Here is a 14,873-nt window from a genome sequence, read left to right as displayed (position 1 = left end):
AATTATTAATTGAGCGTAGTTATGCACAAAGCAGCCAAGCTACAATTTTGAAAAAATGAGTTATTGTGATTTCCATAATCTCACACGTTTGTTTTACGTTCTGCACAAATCAGCCAAGCTGTTGTCATACAAAAATCTCATATAAATGCGTTCTAAAAATATGCTATATTCGTTCTGCAGAAAGCAGCCAAATGATAATATTATGTACTTACTTAATTTTTAAAATCGTGACTTTAAGGTGAGTTTTTCTACATTCAATTAATAAACATTATTTTCTCAATTACATTATAATATGTTTTTCATTTTATTATATATAAAATAATATACAGATTTTTCATATAAAAAATAGTGCCAGGCAGCTAAATATTGATGTATAATTTACAAGTTTTTCGAATTATTTTCAGAATTTTGCAATTCTCATAATAATTTAGTAACTTAGAAGGCTATTTTTAAAGAAAATAATCAAAAATAAAGACTTTTCTTACAAAAAATAAGAGATGGCTGCATTCTGCAGAATGAACATTCTAAAAAAAATCGTTTTACACAAAACACCCTGGACTGCTAAAACACCAAAATTTCATAGATTATATGCTTTTATCTCTTCAAAAGTTATACAAAATCATATATATAAATAATATCTATCATTCAAAAAGTATAAAAAGTATACAGAGACTTTGCTGATTTAAAAAAACACAATTTACATAAAAGTGCTTCTATCTCTGTTTGAAGTTTGTGTGGCTCGGCTGCTTTGTGCATAACTACGCTCAATTTTAATTCCATCAAGTACCCTTGGTCGATAATATAATTTGATTATATTATATTGGATAATATATACCTGGAAACTAAGTTTAAAAATTACTTTTCGGTTCATATTGCGTGAATGGTTACTGGAGAAATAATACTCGTAACTGTAATGTAGGTGTGGAGTATACGCTTCATAACTTTGCACCGCGGCTCTAGAATGGAAATGATTTAATATATTCTAAAAGTATTTTATTTTTATTATATTTATATTTTTTTTATTAAGGAGAACAAACACTTACATACTTACCTAGATTACAAATATACTTATAATATAAAAATAGACTAGAAAAAAGATATTGCAACCAGCAAAGTTTTCATATAAATTATAATATAGTTAAGCCTAACAAGATATAAAGCAAGAACATAAAATATAAAGAAATTAGATAAAGAGATATACGAGAAAGAATATTGAATAATTATAGAAAAAAAACATTTTTTAAGGAAATATAAGTATACAATATTATATAATGTGTGTTAAGAATTATTGAAATTTTAACATATTAATTTTAAATATAATATTATCTATTTATTTATTTAGTACTACATATTATATTAATACAAGTGAATATCATTTTGACACCTCGGGAAAGGGCAGGTAAAGTGGCAGACACGTCACACGTCACGTGGCAGCAGTCACCACGCTCGCTCTTTACCGCGACCTAATGTTGAGACACTGACGGTACGCGTGTCGGCGGTCGTACCGTGCAAAATACACGGTCCCCTTAAACTCTTCGGTCTAGCTCAGTAAGTGTAGGTTTTCAAAAGTGGGTCATTTGAAGGGGTTAAGTTGGTAGGGCACGTCGGTGTGCGGTCACTGTTGAGAGTTGAGTCCATATAATATGTGTGATGGTGACAGTTGGTACAGGGTGTCGGTTGATGTTAAATGATGAACGCACCAATAAAATTAATAGACGCAATGATCAAAAGATTTTTAATGGTTATTGTTCACATTAAAGTTTGCAGACACAATCACAATTTACAATACAAATGAACACAATTATTAGGTTTTATAGTTTATAACTACATACACATTCGAGATTAAGGTTGGTCACTAAACGATTATAAAATTATTTATTTATTAAATTAATTAATAAACACTATGAACGCACGGTAGGTATTTCACCAAAAGTTTGCGGAACATTAATTAAATTTATACACAAGTTTATATATTTTTATTTGTAGGAATTCGCACGGCTACACTCATTTATTTGTATGGAGTCAGTCCAATATACCAGTGCTCCGCAACCTTTTCTCACCCACGGCACACTAAAGGTCTTCCCATAAATCCGCGGCACACCACACGTAAAACAATTTATACACCAAAATATGGACCCCAGTGGGTCTATTCTATGCTAATCGACCGCTAAAGTGATAAAATGATAAATATTATCAAACTTAGGGTAGGTTTATATCAAAATATTAGCACTTATTGTAACAATTACACGAAGTTGGTTCTTATTGTTGCAATAAGTGCTATATTTTAACAGCACCTATTTTGCTGCTGTTAAAATATCGCACTTATTGCAACAATAAAAACCAGCTTCGTGTAATTGTTACAATAAGTGCTAATATTTTGATACAAACCTACCCTAAATTTGATACTATTTATCAATTTAGTGTTCGATAAGTATAGAATAGACCCACAGATCAGAATCTTCGGTGCCCCCTACCTATCGCTAAGGTTAAAGTCAGTGTGATAGGTAAAATTAATCGTATTGATTCTATGTTTAGCGATTTTTTGTATTAATTAATACATCCACTTGAATTATGGTTAGTTGTCGGATTAACGATAATAAATTATTTGTCGAATATTGACACAATAATAATAAATTGTATCCCATAATCGTATGTGTTAAAATATTAAGGCCAGCGAAGTAAATCAGCGCCGCAGGCGACTTTTTTGCTATTAGAGCAAATTTGTAATTTGTGTTTATCTCACTCATCTGCTTGACCTGCCACGCTGCCCCTCCCTGAGCTTGGCCCCTCAGGCTAGAGCCCCCTTGTGGAGGACATGCACCAAAATTAAAATACATACTTATTTGATAAATAATTAAATATACATAACGCACGACGAAGAACCAAACATATTCCCATGTATTTGTATTATCAATAAAATAACTGATTAATAATATGATACCTGTGGGTCTATTCTATGCTTATCGACCGCTAAAGTGATAAAGTGAAAAATATTATCAAACTTAGGGTAGGTTTGTATCAAAATATTAGCACTTATTGTAACAATTACACGAAGCCGGTTTTTATTGTTGCAATAAGTGCTATATTTTAACAGCACCTATCTTGCTGCTGTTAAAATATCGCACTTATTGCAACAATAAAAACCGGCTTCGTGTAATTGTTACAATAAGTGCTAATATTTTGATACAAACCTACCCTAAGTTTGATACTATTCATCAATTTAGTGATCGATAAGTATAGAATAGACCCACTGAGCTTGTTTGTTCCAATGAACGTAAAAGTTTTTAGCCCTACTTTACTTAGTTTGATGGCCTTATTAGAAATACGAGGATATTCTTTATTAACCGAAATCCAGAAAATAGCGTAATTAAGCGCTTTTATAAAAAAAATTAAAATTTTAAAAAGTTCTACGTAGTATCAAAACCAGGAAACTACAATACCTCGGCCACATTATGAGAGGACAAAAATACAGCATTCCCCAACTTGTTATTCAAGGAAAGATCAATGGGAAGCGTAGCAGAGGACGGCGCCGTATTTCGTGGCTTAAGAACCTCCGTGATTGGTACGAGTGCAGCTCCACCGAACTGTTCCGGGTAGCAGACGACAAATATAAGATCGCCTTGATGGTGGCCGACCTCCGCTAGGGGATGGCACAATAAGAAGAAGATAAAATTTTGGCATTGGTTGCAAAAGGAATCCAGTCGTATTGATTGTATGAAAGTAATGATGAAATTTCTTTTGAAGAAAAGTTAAATGTTTTTGAGACGGATCCAAATTTTATTGCTTGTTTTCATTGGTGGTCTGGTAGGTCCTTCGGTACATTTGTAGAGATCCTTGTCTTAACTCGTTCTAATTTATCAGATCACGTCAATATATTTTCATTCGGAACTTTTTTATGAAGTTCATGCAGGTGCTCAAATGTATTACCAGCCATGTACGCAAATTTGGCTATTAAGTAAGTATTGTATAACATACAAAATTGTTGGTGTTGTTTTTAAGCAATGCTCCGCGGCACACCGGTTGCGGAGCACTGCAATATACAACCCGCAGATAGAGTTTTGAAATTATTTAGATAAATAGTTTGGGCGCCTTAATAGCCAAGAAAAAAATTACGATTCACATCACTTAACTGAGATTGAAAGTTGGTACGTAGTCGAATACACACATATGCTACAGCGTAGAACTTTTATAGATTTCTACGCGAGGAAGATAGACTGACCGAGTCAATTCCTATTGATACAAAAATTGTTTGAAAAGTAGGTTAAACAGAAAAATTATAATTCGCGGAGTTAGTAAACAGTAAAGTTAGTAAACAGTAAGACGCGGTGTCCACCTCTGACCAGGGACCTCGTCTTACTCCCCTCCTTCTCTCTTTTTCGACCCCTTGTATCCTTAGATGGTTTAGGCGCGAGCTGTCGCACTCCCTGATTGGACGATCAGATCAGGCGAAGAAACCTTCTCCATCAATTTTAGACTAGTTGTGGGTATGCGCCCGAAGTGGGACTTACGTTATTGGATTTAAAAAAAAAATAACATTAAAACGGACGGAGATAAACCTGACAATGTCGTTTATTTTATAAGAGAATCGTGGGTGTGGCATTCATTTCAGCCGCCCACCGCCCAAAGGGGGTCTCTTAACCTATTAAAAACCTGGGGGTATCAATTTGATATAATTTTATGCATCACTGTAGTAAAAAGTGCAAAGTTATAAAACGAATACCTACTTTACATCACTTCGCACTATCTATGCTTTGTGAAAATAATACCCCCCAAAAATGAAAATTATCAGAATGATTTTAAACATTAAAATTGTAAGCCAATAAACTATACCTTTGGGCTTAGACAAATAAAGACACGGCAAAAAAATGATTTGTAATAATTCTCCAGCACCCTTTTTAGAAAAATTTCTTAGATTTTAATTTCTGATACAAAAATTTCGAAACACTAATGTTAGTTTTTTTTAGAAACACAATCCCTAATGGAACTGTCAAAAAATTCTCAATCAAAAAGTAATACAATCTTCTTGCTTATCAGTACGGCTACCACATTTTAAGACAACACACAGAACCATCTTTTCTACTTAATTAACTAAAAATATTTACCATTGACTTTATGTTTAACACAAAAAATATCAATTTTAGCAACTCGAGCTCGCAAGTTATCGACGCTATGTGAAGCGTTTCGCCCCGATTTGATGGCGATACTTTTGGAAACTAGCCCACAGATATGTAGAACTTTTATCTTACTTTAGCGAGTGTCGCAAAGATTGTAAGGGTGCCGAATACTTTTTCACTTGCACTCATGCATCGCTTTTGTTCAGGTACACTCTTTTCAAAAAATATTCATTGAAAGAGTACCACCGATATACTACTGTCACACCCATGATGATAAGGCCACTCCAGATAGATTAAATTGATTATTAGGTATAACCATGTCACCTGACCTCCTAGTCAACAATGGGCGTACGTACGTCCAAAATTCCTTGATTAACTGTCAAAATATTCAACATGTACTTAGCACGTAAGAATTGTATCTAATTATAATAATTGTAGGTATGTCAGAGAAGAATGTGATTTACCGAATAAAAGAGACGAAAGCCAAAGGAATTTAATAATAAGGAGTATGTAAGGGAAGGATGGCAACACAGTTCGATAGAAAAAAGTCAGTAGAGGGTCGCCTTTGAAAGAGGCAACATTGGCCCCACGACTAGAGGTAAAAATAAACGACATAACCACGCATGGATGTGAAAAATTAGTAAGAGAAATGGATATAGAAAATTAAGTTTAAAGTTAAAGCGAATTAGAGTTTATACGGTAATGTATAAAAATAATATTGTGAATTTATGGTGTGTCGATATAGCCAAAATATAAAAACCACGTTCTCCGAACGAAACAATCAAGACTTTTACATTTTACTGCTACCTATTTCTATTTATTATGTAATTTTTGTGAATCCTGTGTCCTACCAACATCCCGAGCTAGCCACAGGACCCGGGATATCTCACTACCTACCATAAGGCCAGGTCGATAATCATCTGATCCGACAGTAAACGATATTCGAGTTTTGGAGTATAATCCAAATTCGAAACAAATACCTATATTATAACATTTCTTTCGATGATAGTTTAACGTCCCTACCATCCCGATACAAACAAATTCCCATAGTATTATAATATTCCCATCACAACTACGAAATGGAAGCATCTTCAGCAACTGTCGGCAGTAATACCGGCAGATTGTCATCAGTTTTATGATAATATTCCATACAGAAAAGATCAATACCTAATACATTTTTATTATTGCAAAAAAACATTCCAATAACATTTTTGTATATAGGTACCTACCTACCTTGATAATTAGGTAGTTATTTTTAATTGATGTTATTTCATGTTCTTTTAAATATATTTTTTGTATCTTTTTGTAATAAGTCCTTCTTTAATTGCTTAATAAAAACAGAGTTTTCTTAAGTTCATATACCTAGCGTTTTTTATGGAAATAATATCTATCTGACAATAAACTAAAAAGAAATATTATCTATCTGCTTGATTTCTTTTATTATATGACATTACAATTTCCATACATATTCTTTATGCCGGCGCTCCATTGGCACGCAAGTCAGACGATTTACAGTCTTCGGACTTTTTTTTCGCGTGGAGCACCCCAGGTCTGCGGACTTTTTAATCCGCAGACCAGGCTCGTTGGATTTCAAACATGTTTGATATTTTACTCGCCGAGCCGCTGAAATTCGTACGTTCACCACGCTTTACCGTCACATTATTTATATCTATGCCGACGGACGACAGCGCCATCATTATTTTACTGTCATTCAAAGTGTTCGGACATCTCACATCGATAACAACAATGGTAGATCTACGAGTGCATTCGAAAAGTTTCTTGGAAGATTTTATTAGTTGTTTTAAAGACAACCCATCGTTGTGGAAGACGACCAGCCCACTATACAAGAATCGTGATGCCAAGTCCTTGGCGTATGCGGAACTTTTGGAGATTTTAATCAAGGTGGAGCCGCAGGCAAGGGTCGACGATGTTAAAAAGAAAATACAGACATTGAGGTCGGGTTACAGAAAGGAGAGAAATAAAGTAAGGACATCATATCGAAGCGGAGCCGGCACAGACGCAGTTTATCTACCCAAACTGTGGTACTATAAAAATTTGGAGTTCTTGAACGACCAAATGGAAGGTACGTAGGAATGCTTTAAAGCTATTTATTATACACGTGCAGATTATGAAATTGTCGTACCTAGCTCTGAAAGTGACATCGCATTAGATTAGCTACTATTAAGCAATTAAAACATACAGCTATGAATCATTTCTAGTCACAATAAAATTTCTTATTCTTTGCCGAGGTAGGTAATAAATAATAATAATATATAGGTACGAGGGAATGCTTTAAAGCTATTTATTATACACGTGCAGACTATGACATTGTCGTATCTCTGAAAGTGACATCGCATTAGATTAGCTACTATTAAGCAATTAAAACATACAGCTATGAATCATTTCTAGTCACAATAAAATTATTTATTCTTTGCTGAGGTAGGTAAGAAATAATAATATATAGGTACGATCATGGCGGTGGAAGCGCGGCTTATTGAGTCGTGGTCGGGTCCCAGGTTCAAATCCTGGGTCTGACAAGTACACATTGAATTTCAATTTGTGTATGAGTCAGAGTATGGACCTAATATGTTGAGCAAGTGGCTGACATCCATTTCTCGTAAAAACAAAATCTGTCAATACAAACCTCCACTCCGTGGAGGTCCATATTATGATCGGACATGGTCGAAAGAAGAAGAAAAGAAATGATCATAAAATCAAAAATCGCTCGAGTTAGGTTCCTTCAGAGACAATCAATAAATCGTCAATCATCAATCAAAATTAATGGTACAGTTTGGTTATGAGGAATACAGCGGAAAACACATTTTGAAAATACCCGATATACTGGATTACACCAATTATACCAATATCAATATTAACCGTATGAAGGAATGGGTACTTAGGGGAGAGATAATAAAAAACAAGTTTGAGTATTATGTTGTATTTTAACAATTTACATTTTGTTTTACAGAATCGAGCTCAATATCCAGCATGGTGGACGATTTGGAAAACATGTCTCCTGATGAGAGTTACTCCAACTCGTTAAACAACGAAGATTGTATTGAGGTAAAACATTTTAACTAAATTGTTACATTGGTTTAATTTATCTATTGCTTATCATACTTTCTTGCCATGTGACAGCCCCGGTAGTATTAAAATATTTTTCGAAATCTCCTCGCGCTTTCTTAGCATTGGCAGTCGAGTTCCGATTAGTCGTTGCTTCCAAAGGCGCTAAGGTGTCCTGTGACCTCAGTCCGAGCTCTATTAAACCTGTCTCAGGATTTTCCCTATCAAGGTCATGAGAAGGAGTATAAGTATGTGTTGATTTGCGACGAAGAAAGTTGTGCAGCACACAGCAAGTTAATACAACTGTATTGATATTTTCAATTTTCATGTTTATTGGAGCTTGAAAAATGCGGAATCTAGCAGCTAAAATGCCAAAAAACATTTTCTATAATTCGCCTGGCTCTGCATGTCCGATAATTATATATTCTTTTACTGTGATTTAATTGCCTTTGTGAATACGGCTTTATGAAATCGTTACGTAATGCAAAGGCTTCATCGCCAATATAAACAAATGGCAGTGCATCAGAATTAGCAGTAGGTTTTTTTGGTGCAGGTATTTTTAATCTGCCTTCGTCTAAACGTTTGAAAAAATCAGATTTTCTCAGTACGCCTCCATCAGAAATACGTCCATTTGTTCCAACATCAACATAAATAAATTCATAATTAGCATTTGCAATCGCCATCAAAACAATGCTGTGGAAATGTTTGTAATTATAAAAGTGGGAGCCGGCGCCTGCAGGTGGCACGATTGCAATGTGTTTCCCATCAACTGCGCCCAGGCAATTTGGAAATTGCCATTTACTATTAAATTCTTCTGCAATCGTCTCCATTTCTTCGTGCGTATCAGGGAACTGCAACAAAAAATAATCAACATTTTATTTACAGATAGAATATTCGCCTTCAACATCCACATTGTCGACTACTCCAAGGTCGAATCTCAATAGAGCACCAGAACCCCCATCGTTCAAACGAAAAAAATCGAATGATAGCGCCAACAAAGTGTTAGAATTAATCACCGACAAACTAAGCAAGACTGAAGATGAATTTGATGTTTTTGGCAAAATGATGGCCATGAAACTACGATCGATGTCACAGGGACAAAGATTGCTGGCCGAGAAGCTGATGCATGAAGTTGCCTTAATGGGACAAAGTGACAAAATAATGCCAGCAACTACTGTTCATACTCAACCAGTTTATCGTATATTAAGCAAAAATGTACAAAAGCCGGTATAATAAATTAATGTTTTTTGTATGAATAAATATCTTGTAAAAATATTTGTTTTTTTGTTTGTTTTTATGCCTATAAACCTTAGCTTAAGCGATACAACAAATGGTAAGTATTTGAGCTATGTTAGCAAACCTATATTATTATGTGGCCTCATTTAGAAATCAAATTCCATGCTTGCTTTTCGAAGAATATGACTAGTATTACAATACATTCAACAGGAATAATTAAGCAGCTTGCTTACAGCCTATATGGAGAGTCCTGGCTAGGTACAGCATTCTAATGGTCTATTGAATATTTGGCCTTATTTGTGACTATATATATACCTATCTCAAATGCATCTTGTCTGCCATTCTTATGATGTTGCCGTCTATGATTTATATAGGTAAAACAATCCACTAAGCGTTCACTTTATAAGACCAACCAATGTCTACTTTTAATGATATATTTGTAAATTTGCCCAACTTTATTAGATGACGTATAATATAATACACACCTTGAAATATTCTCCTTTCAAAACGTCAATGATGACTTGGCAAGTTTCGGGAATTATCTTGCCCAGAGTTTGTCTTCCAATCGCAGTTCTATAATGCAAGTCAGTGAATGTTCCGCCGGCAGCCAAAAATCGCAGGGTTGCACATAATCTATCATGAGGAGAAATAGCTTCCCTCATCATAGTATTTTTTTTTTTAATAAATGGGGAGACCAAATTATACAGTTCTGTGTATACATCCTCCGACATTCGCAAATAATTGCGGAAATCGCTCGGTTGCAAACGCAATTCTCGTATTAAATTTGTGTGGGATAATGTCGTTCGTTTCCTTATCCAATGTTTCACCCAGTATTTGTGTACCCTTTGCTTCGTTATTACATTATCTGCCACCCAATAACCCAAAAAACATAAAACGTCGGTATCATTTAACGCCATCACGATTTAACTGTCAGATATACGTATATTATCTATGCTGTCAAAGTCGACTGTTTTACTCGTCAAATTAATTATATACTCGTTTCGTTGAACGTCTGTTGGCCAGTAGCAGAACGTAGAAAAATCTGTAGACTTATTGTCGTCGGACTTTTGGCTCGCCAATGGAGCGCTGGCATTAAGGTGATGTCTCTAGGTAAAGTTGTTATCGAAAAATAGCTAGAAAAGTTTATTAATCGGTAAATATATATTCAAAAGTAATGAGAAAAATAAAATAAAAAATTAAGATGCATCGTGGAGTTCTATATACCAAAAATACGTGTCAAATTCGGTACACATCTATCGGGTGGTAAGAATGAATGACATAAGATTTATTATCAAAATTACGATAAAAATATACGTAAATCTATTACCTAGCGAAACGCTAAACGTAAATTGGAATTTATTATATCCTTATATCTTTTTTTTTAAATTTAAAAAACATCGATTTAGAGGTTAGAAAGCATGCAATTAAAATCGAAAAATCTCGGTTTAGACGCAATTTATCGCAAAAAACGATTATCGTTTCTATTAAAAATATTATTTATTAATTTTTACGGCAGTTATTTAAATTTAATTTTGTATTTTTGTATATTAACGAATAGATAGAAATCGAAACCATAATAATTGCTCAAATTGGCAACATGCTGTCAACACTTAGCCGACGCTTGACCGTATGGTGCTGCCGTCGTGGAATTATTTGGAAACAAAATATCTCCATACAAAATACACACACAACCATAACATGACGTTGAAAATGAAACTCACACATAGACAAGACAAAATAACATTTTTCTCTGAACATTAGACGGCCACAGACGGACAGTTCTCGTTAGTGCGTTAGTCAGTACGTTAGTGGCCACACCACAGATCAGTTTAACTACCCCATTTAAATCTGTCGAACTGTCAACAGACGTGCCCATATACGTACAGTTATTGTCTGTGGCAGATCAAGTGTCAAAAACTATGGAGGTTATGTTCGCCGAGATCATTCACAGGGGTACCATGTGTTAAATTAGTTTTAAGTAGGGTATACTTGAACGAACGTTTGATATACGAATATTTTTACTTTGTTAGATTTATTATGATTACAATTTATTGTTTGTGTAAATATATGTCCAGATTCTTTTATTTTGAATAAATTATTCATAGTATACTAATTGTTGTTTTAATAAAATTTAATTAAGATAAAATACATACGTATTGTTTTATTTAAATCAGGGTTATATACATTAAATTTATGTAATATGTTTTATTCAATCACCAAAACAATTTACTTATTGGTTTTGAATAATATAATATATTAATTTGGTACAGACATATTAACAACACACAATAAATATTGTTTGCGGTACCTAGTTGACACTTCACAATATTCGTAATTATATAATATGAGTAGCAAAAGAATACGCAACAAAAATAATATACTTCTTATCGAACGAACTGTCAAAATTTGCCGCCAAATCGCGTCAGCTACTCTTACTTTACGACACAGCTAGCTAACGTCACCCGAAAACTTTCGGTGAGTTGAAATTCCAACAGTTTTATAAAAACACGGGAGTGGGAGGTCGCTGGCAGTTTGAACATGGCACACATCTGAAAGGTCGAAAAGTGTCCGTCTATGGGCGCAGCAGATTATCTACCAAAGATAACTGTATGGTTATTAACAGGCATGTTCAACCTGTTACGAGAACTGTCCGTCTGTGGCCGGCAAATGTGAATTATGCATAGATGGCGCCATAGTTTTCCGTTCGGGATGAGTTTTTTTATTCACGTCAGACATTTTGATATTTCGCTGATTTGTCAGTTTTACGATTTGCAAATCGTCACTGCCAATATAAATTTGGGCTCATATGCGTAGTCTATTCAGGAGTCTGGCCTTCACAATATCGTCTTACACCACCTTAGGCTGCTATGCCTAGTAGAACAGCTGGCAATCGCCGATTGCTACCACTGACATTTTAATTTTAATACAATATATGTGTAGGTATGTGCAGTTAAATATGATAAATAATTATACATATCAATCATTCGAATATAAAGCAATATATTGTGTGATTATCATAAATAGCGATCCAATATAACGTGATATTAATCTCTTTCGGGTCCCATTGAGATAATAGAAGAAGGTTAGCAGTGTAAAAAATAAATTTAAACATTATTTTGTTTCATTGTCCATAAAAAATAAATGCTTGCAGCCATAGAAATTAGGTTGGGATAACCTTCATCCAGCAGTAGATTGATCTTGGTTAATGATGATAATGACGATATTATGAATGGGTAATTATAATATCAGCAATTTTGATAAATATAGCAATTCATATGACCGACAGAAATTCAAACAACTTAGAGAGGCCTTCATCCTCCGGTGGATTGATTCAGGGTCATGATGATAATGGAAATATAAATAGATTTAATATAATATCACCGATTTTGATAAATACAGCAATTCAAATGACAGAGAGTAGTAGAATCAGGCATGGGAGGCCTTTATCCAGCAGTGGATGGGTGCAGGTCAATGATAATAAGGACGACAGAAATAGGTATAATAAAGTAGTAGAATCAGGTTGCGGAACCCTTCATCCAGCAGTGGATTGATCCTGGTTGATGATGATGACGATATGAATATGTAGATAAATGTAATATCACCGATTTTGATAAATACAGCAATTCATATGACCGAAAGGAGTAGAATCAGGCTAGGGAGGTCTTATTAAGCAGTGGATTGGTTCAGGTCGATGATGATGATGACTATATGAATATGTAGATAAATATAATATCACCGATTTTGATAAATACAGCAATTCATATGACAGAAAGGAGTAGAATCAGGCTAGGGAGGTCTTTATTAAGCAGTGGATTGGTTCAGGTCGATGATGATGATGATATGAATATGTAGATAAATATAATATCACCGATTTTGATAATTACAGAAATTCATATGACAGAAAGGAGTAGAATCAGGCATGGGAGGTCTTTATTTAGCAGTGGATTGGTTCAGGTCGATGATGATGATGACGGTATGAATATGTAGATAAATATAATATCACCGATGTTCATAATAATACAGCAATTCATATGACAGAATGGAGTAGAACCGGCCTAGGGAGGCTATTATCCAGCAGTGGATTGGTTCAGGTCGATGATGATAAGAATGGTAGAAATAGGTACAATATCACAAATTCGTTAAACCGATAGTAGTAGAATCAGGTTGCGGAACCCTTTATCCATCAGTGGATTGATCCTGGTTGAAGATGATGATGGTGATTATGATGAAGATATGAATATGTAGATAAATAATTTTAGCATTTTTAATAAATATAGAAATTCAATACTGTCAAGAATACAATCAACGTAGAGAGGCCTTCATCCAGCAGTGGATTTATTGAGGCTCGTGATAATATAGGCATTATATATATATATATATATATATATAGGTAGATAAAAATATAATATCACTGATTTTGATAAATATAGCAATTCATGTGTAAGTAAGGAGTAGAATAAGGCTGAGAAAGCCTTCATCCAGCAGTGGATAGGTCAAGATTGATGATTATAGGAACGATAAAAATAGGTATGATACCTCCACGTTTATACGTGAATGGAGGACCCCTTAAGGGTAAAGTACGAGCGAAGTTATGGATGCCACATTCATGTTTCTTGTAGTCCGCCAAACCGGATTTCCCTCTGTCGCTGCTCGATCAGGTGGAATGCTCTATACTTGTATTTGTATTAATTACCTATAAATGTTCAGATTACCAGATACGCGAGATAAAGGCTGATCCCGCAAGATTGATAATAATTCGAAACAAAATGTAATGAGTACGTAGTTAAAGGACACAGCGCTGGAATTTAAATTTAAATTTTTACAAAATTTTGAACCATACTTAGGTAAAACCTTGGGTCGTTATTAAGGCAAGAGAAAGCGGGGTTTTTTTTTAATTTATAATATACCTCGATAAGGGCAGGTAAAGAAACGCCGGTATAACCCAGGGGTGCAAAACTTTACGAGTGAATTGTTTCATTATGTTGCCCCCGTGGGAGGTATTGTTTTTATTTACATTTGGTTTTGATATCTCTTGCAACTAACTAATAATTTAATGATTATTATAGATTACATTCTTTCCGTGAATTTTCGTTGTGGATTACCCATGTTAATTTTTATAACTTTCAATTGAAGCCGACAGCCCTTCTGTATCAATTGTAGTAATGATAACTATCATTGTAGGTATTTCAAAATTAGTAACACTGTTGGTGAAAAGTGAAATTAAATTTATGTACCTATGTCGACAAGTATCTCGAATTATGTATCGCGGAATTTCCTTGCGGAAGTGTTCTTCTGATAAATATTTTTAAATGTAATAGGTCTCATTTTATTTTTTTGTTGTAATCCACTATATGTAAAACCTCGTGAAAGAAAGTGTGTTCGCGAAGTTTTCAGTCCAGGATTTTATATCCCTGCAAAATGCAAAGCCGATAGCCGTAGGCGCATTAGCGGGTTGGTTTA

The sequence above is a fragment of the Rhyacophila brunnea genome, unplaced genomic scaffold (assembly GCF_057557595.1).
Source record: "Rhyacophila brunnea isolate RB1 unplaced genomic scaffold, BYU_Rbru_1.0 scaffold_8, whole genome shotgun sequence".
Classification (NCBI taxonomy): Eukaryota; Metazoa; Arthropoda; class Insecta; order Trichoptera; family Rhyacophilidae; genus Rhyacophila; species Rhyacophila brunnea.
Note: the sequence above shows the minus strand (reverse complement) of the source record.